This window comes from Tursiops truncatus, chromosome 8 (assembly GCF_011762595.2).
Source record: "Tursiops truncatus isolate mTurTru1 chromosome 8, mTurTru1.mat.Y, whole genome shotgun sequence".
NCBI classification, from domain to species: domain Eukaryota; kingdom Metazoa; phylum Chordata; class Mammalia; order Artiodactyla; family Delphinidae; genus Tursiops; species Tursiops truncatus.
In genome coordinates, this window is record NC_047041.1 from 37,638,298 (window position 1) to 37,658,387 (window position 20,090).

Genomic DNA, 20,090 nt, shown 5'->3' on the forward strand with positions numbered 1-20,090 from the left:
GATTTCAACCACTTAAACAAAATTCACATTGTTCCTTCCCTCTGACAGGATTACATTTTCATGTATTGGTGTTAATCATTCATTCATTCATTCATCAAACATACATTGAGTACTAACATACATTGAGCCCTGAAGATACAAGGCTGAATAAGATGAGGCCAAACACCCCTCCCCACTTCAAAAAGGTTTTACTTTACTTGGATTAAGTAAGTCTGAATTAACTTATTACCAACCACTGGTGTACAGGTTAAGTGGAAAGTCCTCAGGGAAGTGGCACACAGGGGGTAAACTTGGGTGCGTGGTGGGTGAGATTTGTAGTGCGGGGTGGGACTGCCATCAGAGCACTATATTTTGGAAGGGAGGGGGAGAAGGAAAGTACAGTAATAAATGGGTGAAGAGCCTCAGAAATGAGTTGTGGAGGGTCTCCCTTTCAGTTTTCACGTGCTCCACAATTTTGCCACATAATAAAAGTATGTCTTTTATTAAGATGGGCTTGTACCCATGGAAGTTCAAATGAGGTCCCGGGAAAGTCTTAGAATTGAATTGGTAAAACACTGACTGATTGGACTATTCTGACCTCAAAGGATGTGAACTGGTAATCTGTTTGTGAAGGGAAGATGGAAAGTTGAGGACTTGGAGATGGAGAAGCTAAATTAGCCCTAATGAAATATAATGGATGTAGAAACTAGGGTATCCTAATATGTCATCCCATAAAATCAGATGTGGAAATTAAAAGAGTGAAAACAACTATGTAAAATTTCCATTGCTTGCTTGAACTGAAAGGGAACAAAGCTATTACTTGCCAGTATGAAATGCTGTTCCAGAAGAAAGGCTGTGTGTCTTTACGGAATCCTCACTCTTTAAATGCTAACGGTTGAGAGGACAGGGGATAACTTTCTGCCCCTCTCCCCAAACCCAACTCAGCAGTTTTGATCCTGCTGACTTTGCTCTACCGTTCATAACACTTATGTCCTAATGTGTTATCACCTAACACATTATACAGCTTACTTCCTTATTATATTTCTTATTGTCTGTCTACCCCACTAGAATATAAGCTCCACAAGGGCATGGACCTTTGTTTATTCCTTAATGTATCCCAAGAGCCTAGATGAGTGCATGGCAACTGTAGGACTTTAACTATTTGTTGTATGATGAATTCTTTGCCAAATTTCTCCAAGGGACTAAACTGGAGGTAATTTCATGAAAAAAAAGAAAAAGTACTTTTATGAAAAAAAAAAGATCGTTTCAAAAGAAGAGTGAGTGGGTTGTAATAGATCATTCTCAGAGTCTGAACTAGAGAGGAAGACAAAGCAATGAAGTGGAAACCAATTTGGTGATTTGGTTAGACAAACTGCTTCCCAGGAGGTATTTAAATAAGAAAATTGCTGCAAGATACTTGGACTTACAAAAGAAAATGTTTCCTACTAGGTGTCAGTTATTTTAAGGCAAAGATGCCCAGGTGATCTTCATTTCTTCTGATTACTTAGTCCAACCTTTTGTGGGAAACCATTGGTTAACTTGTTTCATGGCTTACCAGACCCAGGCGAGCCCTGCACATCTGGACTATTTAGGGCTGTAAAGATTCAGTAAAATAGATGGGGGCCATCAGTGAGCTTGAAGGTCTTCATTTAGCTGCTGCAGTGGAGAAGGCATAGAAAATTGTCTGTGTTTTTCCTTCTCTAATCCTGTAATTGTTTTCTCTTCTGGAGACTAGGTTAATTATATAGTGGCTATTTTAGGTTGCTTCTGACTACATAATGTTTGTGTTCCGTGTTTTTTCATGCGGTACAAGGAAGGCTCATTCTTGGTCCCTGAAATAAAAAGGACAACAACAGTAGCCAACATTTGTGCAATAATGGTCAGCAACTTTATTTCTTTAAATCATCACCATGACCCTAAATGGTACCATGAGTGTATTATTATTTGCAATGACCCGAGGCTCAGAGTTGTCAAGTTCTTTGTCTAAAAATACACAGCTAGGAAGGTACTCCAGGTGACACTCAGACCCATGTGTTGGAACTCAAATCCCTGGGCAGTCCCTACTGTTCCTAAGTTATCTTAGTCTTCATGCAATACTGGCCTGATAGTTAGTCTTCTCATAACATTCTGCCTGGCAAATTATAGATTATGGACCCTTGAACTTTATGGCACAATCTTTCTTCAGACAAATATTTTTTTAATCATTGAAATAACTTTACAACGTCAAGAAGAAGAAAAAGGAACTTAATCTTCAAATATTATTTACTAGTTTCACTTCTCTAAAAATACAAACCTTTGAGGTTAATATCAAGATAAGATCTGAACCATTACTGTTTTTTTTTTTTTTTTTCCCTATGCTGAAACTGGAGTAGCCAGAAATAACATGGAAACTTCTAACCTTCTCTTACGCCATAAAGACCAAGAGAATAGGATTATTGTGTGCTGGAATCCAACAGGAACCCATTTTCAAGCTTTGCTTGAGTATTTATCTATTCTAATAATGCCTTTTTAAAACATTTATTTATTTAGTTTTGGCTGCGTTGGGTCTCTGTTGCTGCACACGGGCTTTCTCTAGTTGTGGTGAGCAGGGTCTACAGCGCAGGTACAGTAGTTGTGGCACATGGGCTTAGTTTCTCCATGGCATGTGGAGCACAGACCAGAGCTCGAACCCGTGTCCCCAACCAGTGTCTCCTGCATTGGCAGGTGGAGTCTTAACCACTGCACCACCAGGGAAGTCCCTATTCTAATAATGTTTTACCATTAGATAGTTTTTCTTTCTTTCCTTCCTTCCTTTCTTTCTTTCTTTCTTTTTTTTGAAACTAAGGGAGCATAAGCCATTTACTCTTGCTTATGTTAAAACATGCATTTTGAAATGTTCTGAAATAGCATCTACTCCGATAGAAATTATTGAACATTTTTCAAATTCTGCTATATGTGTTTTTTTTGTGTGTGTGTGGTACGCGAGCCTCTCACTGTTGTGGCCTCTCCCGTTGTGGAGCACAGGCACCGGAAGCGCAGGCTCAGCGGCCATGGCTCACGGGCCCAGCCGCTCCGCGGCATGTGGGATCCTCCCGGACCGGGGCACGAACCCGTGTCCCCTGCATCGGCAGGCAGACTCTCAACCACTGCGCCACCAGGGAAGCCCTACTATATGTATTTATTCTAGCTTTGGTGCAGTGCTGATTGCTGCCCTCAGATCTAATCCTTGCCCTGCCCCTGCTTGAGTGGGCTGATCCCTCCAGGCTGTTTCCCAGGTTCATGTGTCACCTGGTTTCTGGCTCAGTGTGATAGATGGGAAGCCCTGCAGGAAATGGGAGGGTGAGAGAAATGGAGATGTCGGGATGTAATAGGGAAGAACAAATCTAACTCCACATTAGATCTGTTCATTTTACTTTTACCTTTGTGCTCTGTTGCCTGTGCTTAGTCATGCTGGCTCTGTACCCGTTTGTAAAAGAATGTTGCCTATAGCCTGAAATATTCAAGATAACCTATTCTCAAGGCTCTGCCCTTTAAGAGTCCATTTATATAGAGATAAAATTTGCGGAACAGGGAATAACATTTGTCTTGTTGGAGGTTTATAGGAACATCATGACCTGACATACGTGGACAGCTGCAAGAACAAAGGATTCCGACACCAAGAAGTTTGCAGCAACCAACTTTGCCCCTCCCTCATCTTGCCTTTAAAAGTGCTTTGCTGAAACCCTTCAAGGAGTTTGGGGTCTTTCGGGCATGAGCTAGCCATCTCCTTGCATGGACTTGCAATAAACTTTTCTCTGCTCCAAACTCATGTTTCAGTTTGTTTGGCCGCAATGTGCATCAGGCACACGAACTTGCATTCGGTAACAAAGGTATTTCTCTTTGTTCATCTCTTTCTGGTGGGTGTCTCAGGCAGGGCTATATATTTTCCGTGGCACTAGATTCTGTCTTCCAGGCTTGCCACGAAGCCAGCCTCTGCTGAGTGACCCTGGCACCCGGGTTCTGATAACTTTGCTTCCTCCCTTTGTCTTTCCAGCCTAGGGATAGTAGTGGTTCCCTGATGTTGCTAATATCTAGATTCCCTCTCACCATTTCATTTGGCTTCTCGGTTTTTTCATTATCTGTGGAACCAACTTTCAACATTATGTATCTTCTGTTGTAAATACTTTAAGTGAATTGTGTTTTTCTGGTTACACCCTGACCAAAATAGGCATTGATAATCACTTTAAGATTACTGAGACAAACAACTTTTTAGTATTTATTAATATTAATAATATTTTATTAATAAATAAAATATTATTAATATTATTTAATATCAATAAATAATAAACAGAAAATAAAAATAATTAATAAATAATAATATTAATAAACATTGAGGGAATTTGCTTAAAGTCTGAATGAGTTCACATTCACTTTACTGGACTAACAGGAAGATGAATGGGCAGTGATTTTTACATAAATCCACTGTTATTTGTAAGGCAGAGCTATACTTTTATTTTTAATTAATAAGCTTAATTTTTTGAGAAGTTTTAGGTTCACAGTGAAATTGAGCAGAAAGTACAGTGAGTTCTCATAACCCCTATCCCCATACATGCCCATCATTTCATTTTTTATATTCTCAAATGAAGAAGATGTAATAAATGAATAGCAATCCTAGTCCTGTTGTTCTATTTGTGAGGGCTGATACTGAGAGGGCAAAACAAATGTAGCTTTCTAGAATTTCCCACCAGGTAATGTAGCAAATAATAGCTACATTGTATGTATGAGTGCTCTGAAGAGAAATACAAGCCAGGAGTCTCTTCAGCTGAAGGAATTCTGGGCATGGAGTATATGAGTGCCTTCTGGGTTTGAGGAAATGGACGAGGGGGTGAGGCTGAGGTTGGGTGCTGCTTATGGAAGAGGGGAAGGAAGTCGGAGACTCCCCTCACAATTAGGTGGGGTATGCTGGGGGGTGGGGGGCGAGGACGGAGAATGCATAGATACATCAAGACACAGCAAGGGGGAAGCCAAGCAGGTTAACGCCTGATGAGTAAAACATTTTAGCAACTCCATCAAGATGTAGAGGCTTTTTGCATAAGTGAACACCTGGCATGTGCTGAAGAGAAAGATTGGGAAGTCCATGAATAGGGCAGATGGGACAGAGTCCCATGACCGAAATTCCATGGGGACAATGGGGCGCTGCGTCAGCAGCTTGGGGGACCTGGGGAGTCACATAGAATAGAGATGGCTTGGTATTTTGAGAGACACCTTAGACATTGTCCTCTTGCTTCTGACATCTTCCTTCTTTCCTTGCTTCCATTTAACAATTATTTATAAGTGTCTACTTAAGTGTTAGACACTGTTCTAGGCAGTGGTGATACATTAATAAATAAAACAGACAGCACTGCCCCACCCTGCCTTCAAAAGAAAACAGTCAATAAATATAACAAAAAAGTTATTTAAAAAATTCAACATTTACAATTTGCAATTCAGAAGCATGCTTCTATGTTATTATTTTTTATGGAGGTAAAATTGATAGAGAACATTATATAAGTCTCAGGTGTACAACAATATATTTTGGCATCTGTGTACACTACCACCAAAATCTAGTTACCATCCATCACCATAAGATCGATCCTTTTTACTTCTCTGGCTCACCCCCATCCCCCTTCCCCTCTGGTAACGATGTATCTGTTCTTGGTATCTATGAGTTTGTTTTTGCTTTATTTTATTTGTTCATTCGTTTTAACTTTTTATTATTACATTTTTAAGATTCCACATGAGTAAAATCATATGGTATTTGTCTTTCTCTGTATGACTCATTTCAGTAAGCATAATACCCTCAGGGTCCATCCATGTTATCACAAATGTCAAGGTTGCATTCTTATATAGGGTTGAGTAGTATTCCATTGCATATATATATATATATATACTGCATCTTTTTTTCTTTTAACTGAAGTATAGTTGATTTACAATATTCTGTTAGTTTAAGGGGTACAGCAAAGTGATTCAGTGATATATATACATGTATATATATATTTCAGATTATTTTCCATTATAGTTATTACAAGATATTTGAATATAGTTCCCTGTGCTATAGAGTAAATGCTTGTTGCTTATCTATTTTATGTATAGAAGTTTATATCTATTAATCTCATACTCCTAATTTATCCCTCCTTTCCTTCCTTTCCCTTTTGCAACCACAAGTTTGTTTCCTATGTCTGTGAGTCTGTTTCTGTTTTGTATATAGATTCATTTATACTATTTTTTGGATTCCACATATAAGTGATACAATATAATATTTGTCTTTGTCTGACTTACTTCAGTTAGTATGCTATTCTCTAAGCCCATCCATGCTGCTGCAAATGGCAATATCTTATTTTTTTATGGCTGAGTAATATTCCATTGTATATGTACACCACATCTTTATCCATTCATCTGCTGATGGGCACTTGGGTTGTTTCTATGTCTTGGCTATTGTAAATAGTGCAGCAATGACCATTGGGGTGCACATATCTTTTCAAATTAGAGTTTTCATCTTTTCCAGATACCACATCTTCTCTATTCATTCATCCATCCAATTAAGAAAAAATATGTGCCTGGAGTGTTTGTTGAAGACAAGCAGGTGTGCAGTGAGCAAGGAGGAATGTGGCTGAATATGAGTCCAAAGGCATAATAGGGGAAGAGGGGAATCATGGAAGGCCTGGTAGGCTGTCGTAAGGCCTCTGGCTTTTATTCTGGATGAAATAGGGACTCTTTGCAGGATTTTGAGCAGAGGTGTGAAATGATTTGATATACTTAAAAAAATTTTTTTTATTTAAGTGTAGTTGATTTACAATGCTGTGTTAATTTCTGCTGTACTGCAAAGTGACTCAGATCACTTTGAGTCACAGATTTATACATATGTATATATAAATATATATTTATATATACATATATATATATATTCTTTTTCATGTTCTTTTCCATTATGGTTTATCACAGGATATTGAATATAGTTCCCTGTGCTATACAGTAGGACCTTGTTGTTTATCCATCCTATATATACTAGTTTGCATCTGCTAATCCCAAACTCCCAATCCTTCCACCAGCCCCCCTTGGCAACCACAAGTCTGTTCTCTATGTCTGTGAGTCTGTTTCTGTTTCATAGATATGTTCATCTGTGTCATATTTAATATTCCACATATGTGATATGATCTGATATATGTTTTAACAAGATTGCTCTGGTTGCTGTTGAGAAAGACTGTGGAAAGCAAGGCAGATACATTAAAAGTCAATTGCAATAATCTGGGTGAGAGCCAGTGATGACTGGGATGAGGATGGCAGCATGGAAGGTGGTAAGAGGAGTTTGCATCCTGGATATAATTTTGAAGGAGAGATGATGGAATCTGTGGAAAGATTGAATGTGGAGTAAGAGAAGAAGAAAGGAATAAAACTGACTCCAAATTTTGGCTTGTGCAACTAGAAAGATGGAGTTGCTGTGAGCTGAGATGGGGAGATGGCAGGTGGAGCAGGCTTTGTGGCCATGTTCAGTTCGAGATGCCTACTGAGCATCCAAGTAGAGATGAGGATCAGGCAGCTGGATGTTGGGAGTTTTTAGTTTATAGAAGTTATTAAAGCTACCAGACTGGGTGAGATCACCAGTGAAACAAGTGTAAATAAATAAAAGGGGAGGTCCAAGGGTATTTGAATGTCAGCCATACTGAATGGATTTCTGGCCTGCCCATATAAGGCAAGAAAGGAGAATCCACCAACAGGAAGAAGTTGGAAACCTCGTGATGAGCAGGATCAGAATAGGAGGCTTGGTCTCTTGTCCCTTTCTCTCCTCCCTACTTCAATATTGGAGGAGTACAGGAAGCAGGAAGATGAGGGGTGAAAAGGGGGGAAGTCAACCAATGTGCTCCTCATTCTCCTCCAAGTTTCTAGAGTCATGAGTTTAGTCTGTGCAGGGCAGAGAGACAGAGGACCTAGGATCAAATTTGAGATTAAAGTCAAGTGAGCAGCACTTGATTTTAAAGATCCAAAATGTGACGGTTTTAATAACTGAAAGTGGCTACAAAGTTATGTAACCAGAATGCGATACCTGAAGGGAGCCTGCTCCCCAGGCTGGAAAACGGTGTGGGGCTATGACCAAACCAAATTTGGGTCCACTTGCCTTCACACAGTAAAGCTAATCTACTGACACCAGCTTGTGGGGAAGGAAAGTGCAGCGTTTATTTCAGGGTGCAAAGCAGGTAGTCCAGGTAGCTAGTGCTTAAAAGGCCTGAACTCCCTGAAGGCTTTCAGGGTAAGGTTTTTAAAGACAGGGTGAGGGAGGGGTGTTGTGGGGTGTGTGATCAGCTCGTGGATAGTCTTCTGATTGGTTGGTGGTGAGCTAATTGGGAATCAACATCATCAACCTTCTGGGGTCCACGTACTTGTGGGCAGCATGCAGTTAACTTCTTTCACCTGGTGGGGTTTTCAGTGTCTGCAAAACAGCTTGAAGGATATGGCTCATAATATTATCTATAGCCTTCAAGGAGGAACTAAATGTCCTTGACTTTTTTTTAATGGCTAAACTATTATTATTTTGTCTTGCTTGACTGTTTTCCTTTCTTTTTGCATTTTCTCTCTTCTCTGATTAAATTTACTCTTTGGAACTCGGGGAAGGCCTAGGAGGGTAAAGTTTTTCTACAGCCAAGAGGCAGGTGGAGAACATTGGGGGGGTCTGTTATGGGAAGTTCCCATAGGGTCCTGCTCAGTTACAGGGTGAGAACACAGCTAGTGCCACTTATTAGGGAAAAAACCTTTTAATATTCACAACCTGTGAGAGAATACTCACAAAACTGGGGCATGTCAGTGTCTGATGCTATGAGATCTACAAGAGAGACTGTGATGGGCTTTAATTCACTCATCTATAACAGAAGTAGGTTGGAAAATATGATAATCTCCAAGGTCATTTCCAAATCTCAAATTCTATCCTTTGATTTGAAGCACCTGAGGTCAGTGGTCGCACACTGACTAGTGTGAAACCAATATTTTGCTAACAGTGATTTTTTTTCTTTGAAACTACGTTTGTGATAACAGGATTTGACCGCTCAAGTAAGAAAGAAACTAAAGAGTTTTTCAATCCAGTTCCTAAAATACTCTTAAGATTTTGCTTTTAAGGCCAGCATTACCAATAATAAGGAGCAATGTAATTTCTATCCATATGCATAGCAAGCGTATCAATGAAATTTCAGTTTACGCAGACACTTGCTTTACTGGGTTTAATGAGAATCTAAAAATAAGAACTAATGTCCCATGTGGAGGTAAACACTGACAGATTTGTTTGACACAAAGTGTTCCCAACATTGAGGAACATATTCTTCCAACTCCTGTTTTGGCCTCTTTAAGCCCACAAACAGCTATCTTCTAGCAAAGTTAATGACGGATGTGTTCTAGAAACGATTCCTGTAATTCTACCACATTAGTGTAGAAATCAGCTAAGGTCATAGAATGCAAATCAGTGATTTTACCATATAAAATTTATTCTAATTTTCCTCTTGGGAAAAACCTTGCAATTGAAACACATTGGTTTTTGAGCATATTTGAGGCCCATTTTGCACCTGCAAATATACAAATGTTGAAAGTTGAGCAGCAACTAATGGTCATGGTATCTGAGTGACTGTATTATAAAACATATAAAACATGGCATCTGGGTGACTATGTTATAAAAGAAGAAAAGCCATCTGAAATTTACTCTTGGATTCATTGCTATTTTGAGCAAACTTTTTCCTAAAATTTAGAGGATAGATAAAATTACCAAAAATAAGATATTGGGGAAGCGGGGTGTATCATTTCAGTGGAAAAAAAGGTGCTTAATTAATATCTGATCTGATATGCTCAGTACAGTCTTGTGTCCTTGGCCGGTATGGACTGATCATTTGATTGAGATTCTTATAGAGGTGGAGGGATCCAATGAAAGAAAAGTGCATCTCAATTATTAATTTTTTCATTTGGTAGGAACTGAGGTGAAAATTTCAACTTTATTTAAATAGTAATAAAAAGTAGGCTAAGATGCTAATTTCAGTCAAATTAGAAATGGTTAAAAATTATAAATTTAAGTATGCAGAATATTGAGGAGTTGTGATGGTTTGCCTGTCTTGCATAGTTTTTAAACTTTTATTGCTGCAAATATACTTTAAAAATTCTAGAAATGCTATTTTCTTTGGAAACAAAAGTGTGGGTATTATATATATTATATATGTATAGATATGTATTATATATGTATAGATTTTTATATATGTATATATGTGTGTATGTATATATGTGTGTGTGTGTGTGTATATATATATATATATATATATATATATATATGGAGAGAGAGAGAGAGAGAGAGAGAGAGAAATATAAAACATGCCACATATAACTATATGAGCATTTACTATGAACAAGTTCCTTACATGGTTCCTCACAGTAAGTTGTGAGATTAGTAATAGCTTTACTTACAGATGAGAAAACTGAAGCTCAACAAATCTTAGAAACTTGTTTACAGTCATGCAGCTAGTTAATGGCAGATAAAGATTGATTTTTGGCCTATTTGATTTTAATCCCATGCTCCTTTCACTCTGCTGTGCCATTCCTTTTCTGCAATCCTACTATGGAGGCAAGACAAATCTACAAAAGAAATGAATGTGAGGTGATTATTTCCTTTACAAATGAATTCACTCTAGATTTTTTTTCAATGATCAGTGTTTAAAATACCATTTGCTTTTTTTTATAACTAGATTTTTTTCTTTATTTCGAGAAGCAATTCATTTATAAGGATAAATTACAAAACTAAAAGAAAAAAAAGGTTGGAAACACAGGGTACCAGATCCTAAGTATATTTTAAAAGAAACAATTATCAGAATATGTTACATTGACACATTATTCAGACAATGAATACAAAAGAACTGAATTTCCCAAAATTGTTATATTTGGATGTGTATAGGAGTATGACATTGAAGAGATACAGTCACCTTCTATTTAAGATCATTAATCCATATCTGAAAATCAGATACTCAGTGCAAAAGACCTAACCAAGGATATTTAACTGCAATATTGGAAATAACTGCAATATTTCCAGTTCTTTAAATGGGAAAAATTTATAGTGCAATATACTTTACTAAAAACCCTCAACCAATTTCCTAAAATAAAACTACTACACAGTAAAACTATCATATTATGATATAAACTGTTTAAAACATTGATTCCTAATCACCAGAAAAATTTACATGATTGATAACAAACCACTGCATTTTTTTAAAAAAATTAATTTAATTTATTTTTTTATACAGCAGGTTCATATTAGTTATCCATTTTATACATATTAGTGTATACATGTCAATCCCAATCTCCCAATTCATAACATCCCCCCACCACGTTCCCCCCTTGGTGTCCATATGTTTGTTCTCTACATCTGTGTCTCTATTTCTGCCCTGCAAACTGGTTCATCTCTACCATTTTTCTAGGTTCCGCATATATCCGTTAATATACGATATCTGTTTTTCTCTTTCCTACTTACTTCACTCTGTATGACAGTCTCTAGATCCATCCACCTCTCTATATATGACACAGTTTTGTTCCTTTTTATGGCTGAGTAATATTCCATTGTATATATATATATATATATATATATATATATATATATATATACCACATCTTCTTTATCCATTCATCTGTTGATGGGCATTTAGGTGACTTCCATGACCTGGCTATTGTAAATAGTGCTGCAATGAACATCGGGGTGCATGTGTCTTTTTGAATTATGGTTTTCTGGGGTATATGCCCAGTAGTGGGATTACTGGGTCATATGGTAATTCTAGTTTTTTTTTTCTTTTTCTTTTGCGGTATGCGGGCCTCTCACTGTTGTGGCCTCTCCTGTTGCGGAGCACAGGCTCCAGATGCACAGGCTCAGCAGCCATGGCTCACAGGCCCAGCCGCTCTGCAGAACGTGGATTCCTCCCGGACCAGGGCACGAACCTGTGTCTCCTGCATCGGCAGGCCACTGCGCCACCAGGAAAGCCCTATTTTTAATTTTTTAAGGAACCTCCATACCTTCTCCATAGTGGCTGTATCAATTTACATTCCCACCAACAGTGCAAGAGGGTTCCCTTTTCTCCATACCCTCTCCAGCATTTGTTGTTTGTAGATTTTCTGATGATGCCCATTCTAACTGGTGTGAGGTGATACCTCATTGTAGTTTTGATTTGCATTTCTCTAATAATTAGTAATATTGGGCAGCTTTTCATGTCCTTCTTGGCCATCTTTATGTCTCCTTTGGAGAAATGTCTATTTAGGTCTTCTGCTCCTTTTTTTTGATTGAGTAGTGTTTTTTTTTTTTAATATTGAGCTGCATGAGCTGTTTACATATTTTGGAGATGAATCCTTTGTCTGTTGATTCATTTGTAAATATTTTCTCCCATTCCAAGGGTTGTCTTTTCGTCTTGTTTATGGTTTCCTTTGCTTTGCAAAAGCTTTTAAGTTTCATTAGGTCCCATTTGTTTATTTTTGTTTTTATTTCCATTACTCTAGGAGGTGGATCAAAAAGGATCTTTCTGTGATTTATGTCAAAGAGTGTTCTTCCTATGTTTTCCTCTAAGAGTTTTATAGTGTCCAGTCTTACATTTAGGTCTCTAATCCATTTTGAGTTTATTTTTGTGTATGGTATTAGGGAGCATTCTTGTTTCATTCTTTTACATGTAGCTGTCCACTTTTCCCAGCACCACTTATTGAAGAGACTGTCTTTTCTCCATTTATATCCTTGCCTCCTTTGTCATAGATTAGTTGACAATAGGTATGTGGATTTATCTCTGGCCTTTCTATTCTGTTCCACTGATCTATATTTCTATTTTTGTGCCAGCACCATATTGTCTTGACTACTGTAGCTTTGTAATATAGTCTGAAGTCAGGGAGTCTGATTCCTCCAGCTCCGTTTTTTCCCCTCAAGTTTGCTTTGGCTATTTGGGGTCTTTTGTGTCTCCATACAAATTTTAAGATTTTTTGTTCTAGTTCTGCAGAAAATGCTGTTGGTAATTTGATAGGGATTGCAGTGAATCTGTAGATTGCTTTGAGTAGTACAGTCATTTTCACAATATTGATTCTTCCAATCCAAGAACATGGTATGCCTCTCCATCTGTTTATATAATCTTTAATTTCTTTCATCAGTGTCTTATAGTTTTCTGCATACAGGTCTTTTGTCTCCCTAGGTATGTTTATTCCTAGGTATTTTATTCTTTTTGTTGCAGTGGTAAATGGGAGTGCTTCCTTAATTTCTCTTTCAGATTTTTCATCCTTAGTGTATAGGAATGCAAGAGATTTCTGTGCATTAATTTTGTATCCTGCAACTTTACTAAATTCATTCATTAGTTCTAGTAGGTTTCTGGTGGCATCCTTAGGATTCTCTAAGTATAGTATCATGTCATCTGCAAACAGTGATAGTTTTACTTCTTCCTTTCCAATTTGTATTTCTTTTATTTATTTTTCTTCTCTCATTGCTGTGGTTAGGACTTCCAAATCTATGTTGACTAACAGTGGTGAGAGTGGACATCCTTGTCTTGCTCCTGATCTTAGAGGAAATGCTTTCAGTTTTTTACCATTGAGAATGATGTTGGCTGTGGGATTGTTATAAATGGCCTTTATTATGTTGAGGTAGGTTCCCCTCTATTCCCACCTTCTTTAGAGTTTTTGTCATAAATGTGTGTTGAATTTTGTTAAAAGATTTTTCTGCATCTATTGAGTTGATCATATGTTTTTTATTCTTCAGTTTGTTAATATGGTATATCTCGTTCATTGATTTGCATATATTGAAGAATTCTTGCGTCCCTGGGATAAATCCCACTATATCATGTTGTGTGATTGTTTTAATATGTTGTTGAATTCTGTTTGCTAGTATTATGTTGAGGATTTTTGCATCTATATTCATAAGTGGTATTGGTCTGTAATTTTTTTTTTGTAGTATCTTTGTCTGGTTTTGGTATCAGGTTGATGGTGGTCTCATAGAATGAGTTTGGGAATGTTCCTTCCTCTGCAGTTTTTTGGAAGAGTTTGAGAAAGATGGGTGTTTGCTCTTCTCTATATGTTTGATAGAATTCACCTGTGTATCCATCTGGTCCTGGAGTTTTGTTTGTTGGAAGATTTTTAACCACAGTTTCAATTTCATTACTTGTGATTAGTCTGTTCATATTTTCTATTTCTTCCTGGTTCAGTCTTTGAAGGCTATACCTTTCTAAGCATTTTTCCATTTCTTCCTGGTTGTCCATTTTATTGGCACAGAGTTGCTTGTAGTAGTCTCTTAGGATGCCTTGTATTTCTGTGGTGTCTCTTGTAACTCCTCTTTTTTCATATTTAATTTTATTGACTTGAGTCTTCTCCTTCTTTTTCTTGATGAGTGTGGCTAATGGTTTATCAATTTTGTTTATCTTTTCAAAGAACCAGATTTTAGTTTTATTGATCTTTGCTATTGTTTTCTTTGTTTCTATTTCATTTATTTCTGCTCTGATCTTTTTGACTTCTTTACTTCTACTAACCTTGGGTTTTGTTTGTTTTTCTTTCTCTAGTTCCTTTAGGTGTAAGGTTAGTTTGTTTATTTGAAGTTTTTCTTGTTTCTTGTGGTGGGCTTGTATTGCTATAAACTTCCCTCTTATAACTTCTTTTGCTGCATCCCATAGGTTTTGGATCATCGTGTTTTTGTTTTAATTTGTCTCTAGGTATTTTTTCATTTCCTCTTTGATTTCTTCAGTGATGTCTTTGTTATTTAGTAATGTATTGTTTAGCCTCATGTGTTTGTGTTTTTTCCCCTGTAATTGTTTTCTAATCTCATAGTGTTGTGGTCAAAAAAGATGTTTGATATGATTTCTATTTTCTTCAATTTACTGAGGCTTGATTTGTGACCCAAGATGTGATCTATCCTGGAGAATGTTCCATGTGCACTTGAGAAGAAAGTGTAATCTGATGTTTCTGGATGGAATGTCCTATAAATATCTATTAATTCTATCTGGTCTATTGTGTCACTTAAACCTTGAGTTTCCTTACTAATTTTCTGCTTGGATGATCTGTCCATTGGTGTAAGTGAGGTGTTAAAATCCCCCACTATTACTGTGTTACTGTTGATTTCCTCTTTTATAGCTGTTAGCAGTTACCTTATGTATTGAGGTGCTCCTATGTTGAATGCATATATATTTATAATTGTTATATCTTCTTCTTGGATTGATCCCTTGATCATTATGTAGCATCCTTCCTTGTCTCTTATAATAGTCTTTATTTTAAAGTCTATTTTCTCTGATATGAGAATTGCTACTCTAGCTTTCTTTTGATTTCCATTTGCATGGAATATCTTTTTCTATCCGCTTACTTTCAGTCTGTATGTGTCCCTAGATCTGAAGTGGGTGTCTTGTAGACAGCATATATATGGGTCTTGTTTTGTATCCATTCAGCAAGCCTGTGTGTTTTGGTTGGAGCATTTAATCCATTCACGTTTAAGGTAATTATTGATATGTATGTTCCTATTACCATTTACTTAATTGTTATGGGTTTGTTTTTGTAGGTGCTTTTCTTCTCTTGTGTTTCCCACTTAGAGAAGTTCCTTTAGCATATGTTGTAGAGCTGGTTTGGTGGTGCTGAATTCTCTTAGCTTTTGCTTGTCTGTAAAGTTTTTGATTTCTCAGTTGAATCTGAATGAGATCCTTGCTGGGTAGAGTAATATTTGTTGTAGGTTCTTCCCTTTCATCACTTTAAATATATCATGCCACTGCCTTCTGGCTTGTAGAGTTTCTGCTGAGAAATCAGCTGTTAACCTTATGGGAGTTCCCTTGTATGTTATTTGTCATTTTTCCCTTGCTGCTTTCAAAAATTTTTCTTTGTCTTTAATTTTTGCCAGTTTGATTACTATGTGTCTTGGAGTGTTCCTCCTTGGGTTTATCCTGTATTGGACTCTCTGCGCTTCTTGGGGTTGATTAGCTATTTCCTTTCCCATGTTAGGGAAGTTTTTGTCTATAATCTCTTCAAATATTTTCTCGGGTCCTTCTCTCTCTCTTCTCCTTCTGGGACCCCTGTATGCGAATGTTTTTGCATTTAATGTTGTCCCAGAAGTCTCTTAGGCTGTCTTCATTTCTTTTCATTCTTTTTTCTTTATTCTGTTCCGTGGCTGTGAATTTTGCCATTCTGTCTTCCAGGTCACTTATCCGTTCTTCTGCCTCAGTTATTCTGCTTGAATCCTTCTAGTGTATTTTTCATTTCAGTTATTGTATTGTTCATCTCTGTTTGTTCTTTAATTCTTCTAGGTGTTTGTTCTTTTATTATTCTTGGTCTCTCTTAAAAATTTCTTGCATCTTCTCGATCTTTGCTTCCATTCTTTTTCCAAGGCCCTGGATCATCTTCACTATCATTATTCTGAATTATTTTTCTGGAAGGTTTCCTATCTCCACTTCATTTAGGTGTTTTTCTAGGGTTTTATCTTGTTACTTCATCTGGTACCTAGCACTCTGCCTTTTCATCTTGTCTATTTTTCTGTGAATGTGGTTTTTGCTCCACAGGCTGCAGGATTGTAGTTCTTATTTATTCTGCTGTCTGCCCCCTGGTGCATGAGGCTATCTACACCATTTGCTTTTACATGAAATTCAGTGCAAAGGGTTTTCAGGAATGTAAGTATTACATATTATGAGACATGTCCTTTAAAATGAATGTAGTAGATATGTTCTGGGTTTTAAAAAAAACTTTGTTGCCATATTCCATGTTTTATTTCCTGACATCTTGACTAATATCATGGGTAGAGTGCTTTTCAGAGAATAGAAGTGACACTGAAATAAGCCCATATATGTGAGGCATCAGGATTGTCATAAGCGGCAATGGTTTATTAAGTCCCTACAGTGTGTCAGATAGTGTTCAGGCAAGGGCAGACAAATGTACAAAACAACTTTTGTACCATCAAGTCCCTTGAAGTAGTATGGTTCCAAGGTAATAATGAGAGATTTCTATAGATATAGAGTGATAGAGTCACATATTTCTAGTGATGTATTATACACCATGTTTCCCAAGCCACACTAAGAGGTAAAAATAAGAGGATCAGAATAACAGTACAAGTATATTATTTCTTTGGCTCTGCCTCATTCACTCGACTCCTTTGAAACTGTTACTGATTACTTTTGAGTCATTCTTAGAGAGTGTTTCTCCATAGCAGACAGGCTCAAGCCCAATCATTTTACTTTTATCCATCCACAGTTTTGCTGCCTAGGGTAGGGTCTGCTGCCAATATCCCAGGGCCAAAGAGCAGATGCCACTGCCAAGGGTTCTTGCCTTGGCTCCCTCCTACCTCCTGCCCCCCACTTTTTTTCAGTACTGAAGCTATTTCATTGTGCCAAAGCCACTGATGGGGAGAGCTTTGGTGCAGAAATCTCATGCTGTTTTCTCCACTGGTCTGTGGAGAATCCCTCTCTCCTTCTTCTGTGTCACATTCCTAGTATGTGTGTAACTCATGTCCTCAGGCTTCTCCTCTGTGGGTAGAAATAAAGCTACATTAGCATAATGTCCAGAATGTGTTCGCTCCTTTGCCCTCATTTATTAAACTGCAGTAACTTACTAGTCCCCACCTGTGCCTGAGTCTCTTAAGTATGGGAATCCGAGAACATCTCTGTACACACAGAAACAAGTCTGCTCAGATGTTTCTACCCACTGAATCCTCTCTAGACTTGATTTTCTATACTCCAGTCTCTTCCCTCCATGCAAAGAACGCTTAAAAATGGAGCCTTGGGAATCATGAGCCCCAGACACATGATCTTGGATTCTGATGCAGCACCATGTCCTTGTAATAAAAATGTCCATGTTTTGCTTAAGCAGGATTAAGTTAGTGTCTCTTACTTTAAACAAAAAGAATCTCAACTGAAACAAGTGTGGAAGGAAGGTGTGGTCTGTTTGTCTCTGAACATGGTTACTTTTTCTGTTCTGAATCCTTCCAGTTCTTCAGAATTCCCAAAATTATTCCCAAACTGTCCATTACTAGTTATATCCTACAAGGTAAGCCTCTCTCAGGTTAATTAATGTTGAGGGCTTCACTCATTTTTCTGTTGTGATTTGTTGTCAGTATCCATGAACATAACAGATTGTTGGGTAATTTCATTTTCCTCTGATATTACAAAGTTTAACATTCTCAACCTCATTAATATATTTATGTTTTGCAAACAGTTAAATTGGAAAATGTTCTTTTGATAAAAAACTCTCAGTGCAGCAGTATTGAAAATTGTATAAACTTATGAAGGTATTGTAAAGTCTTGGCTATAAGCTGGGAGACCTGTAATTTGGTCTTGGGTCCATCATTTATTTGCTATATGACTTTAATTCAGGCTTTTAGTATCCCTGAAATTATTTCATCATCTTTAAAACAGACAGATGACAGATGTTATGAAAAGGACATTGTTGTGAAAAGGCAAAGTGTAATGTATTAATAATAGAAATAGTAAACAAAAGACATTGAGTGTGGTTTCTCAGTTTTTCTGTAGATGTGTAAAACTTTTCCTATTTGAATGTTTTTCATAATACTTTTGGAAGTATTAAAAGAAAAATATTTCAAATAGAATTCAAGCTAAAATTAGTAGAGAAATAATGATGATGTATTTGAAAGAATAAATATTTTTGGCAGTACACAATATATATTTATGAATTCATTAGAATGAGATAAAAATATGTATTTCTGTCAGAATCTTTTTGTAGTCTTTTTAGTGTTTGATACAAGTGGTATCTTTTCTCTAGATGTATTATAATGAACCTACCTAAACAGTTGCTAACTCAGTCAGATTTTAAGATGGGGAAAAGGGAGGCAGGGATAAAGTTTAATCCTGTGTTTGCTTCAGGACTGATGAAGATATAAATGTACCCACTTCTTCAGTAGGTGCTGGACATCATCCCCTGAGTTAGATTAAAAATTAATATTAGCCAGGCAATGGATTTGGACTACTGATGATTGTTCACCCAAGAATATCTTCTTATTTGAAGTTCTAACTATTGCTTTCTCCTTTCACTCCCTAACAACACCCTTTTCAGCATTATTTTACACACAGCTATTGTATGTTTCTTGAGGTTCAGTTTCAGCATCCTTGGAATTACTAACACAATACAACATCACATATCCATAATGATTGTGACTAAATTATCTAATACATAAAAAAATTACTAAAAATGTGTGCTCTTATACCATTAATATAATTTAACATGGGTTTGTTTCTATCAAGTCAATTAATTTAAATAGAATATACTACTAAACATATTGTACTGTGGCTGCTAGCCTTTATTTTTATTCAATAGAAACACATGGATTCTTTTAATTATCAAAAATTCTGAATTAGTGGCATATAAATTAATGATATAACTTCTCCTAGATTTTAAGTGCAATTGTATTTCTAGTTTTTTCTCTTTCACTGTAACATATTCCCTACTTCTAGCAATAAATTGGATGAAGCTTCCTTTCACCCTCTGCGAGATAAATTGTTTCCTTGTGTGAAAGCAAAGCAACTAGAAAAATAATTTTTTCCATTTTGGGCAGCTCTGTTGAGTTATAGTGTCATTGCACAGCAGGCTTTTATAGATAAGGCAGTCAGGTGTGGAGGAACAAGCGTTCTCAAGGAGAAAGAGGCATATTTGGGGAGAAAGGGGAAACTAATCCTAGCAAGCCTGTGGTTTGTGATCTATGTGAGAGAAGGGAAGACAGCAAGTTGGGACAGAACATGGTCTGGACTAAGGGAGCAGACTGGTGTGAGGTTTTAGCTGAGTCCCTGAAAGTAGACATTAAGTGTGCCTGGCTGCATTTACAATCACATTTAATCTTCATACCAACTCTGAAAGATAGGTATTATTACCTAAACTTTGTTGGTGAAGAAATTGTAGCTCAGGGAATTGACATGACTGGTAAGGGACAGGATGTGGAATTTGATTCCAGGTCTTCTGATTCTAATGGATCCATTCATGTCCTGCCTACCCCCACCTTCCATAGAGTCTTCTTTGTCATCAACAGAAAGTGCTTGATGGCTGGGCTTAAAGTCAGCCTGTGGTTGTGGGGCCAGAGTATGATGCTTCCCCCTTTGGGATCAGTCTCAGGACATCTTTACAGAACTATAGTCATTAGACTTTATAAAATCTTCACAGCATAGTCTCGCTCTCTCTCTCTC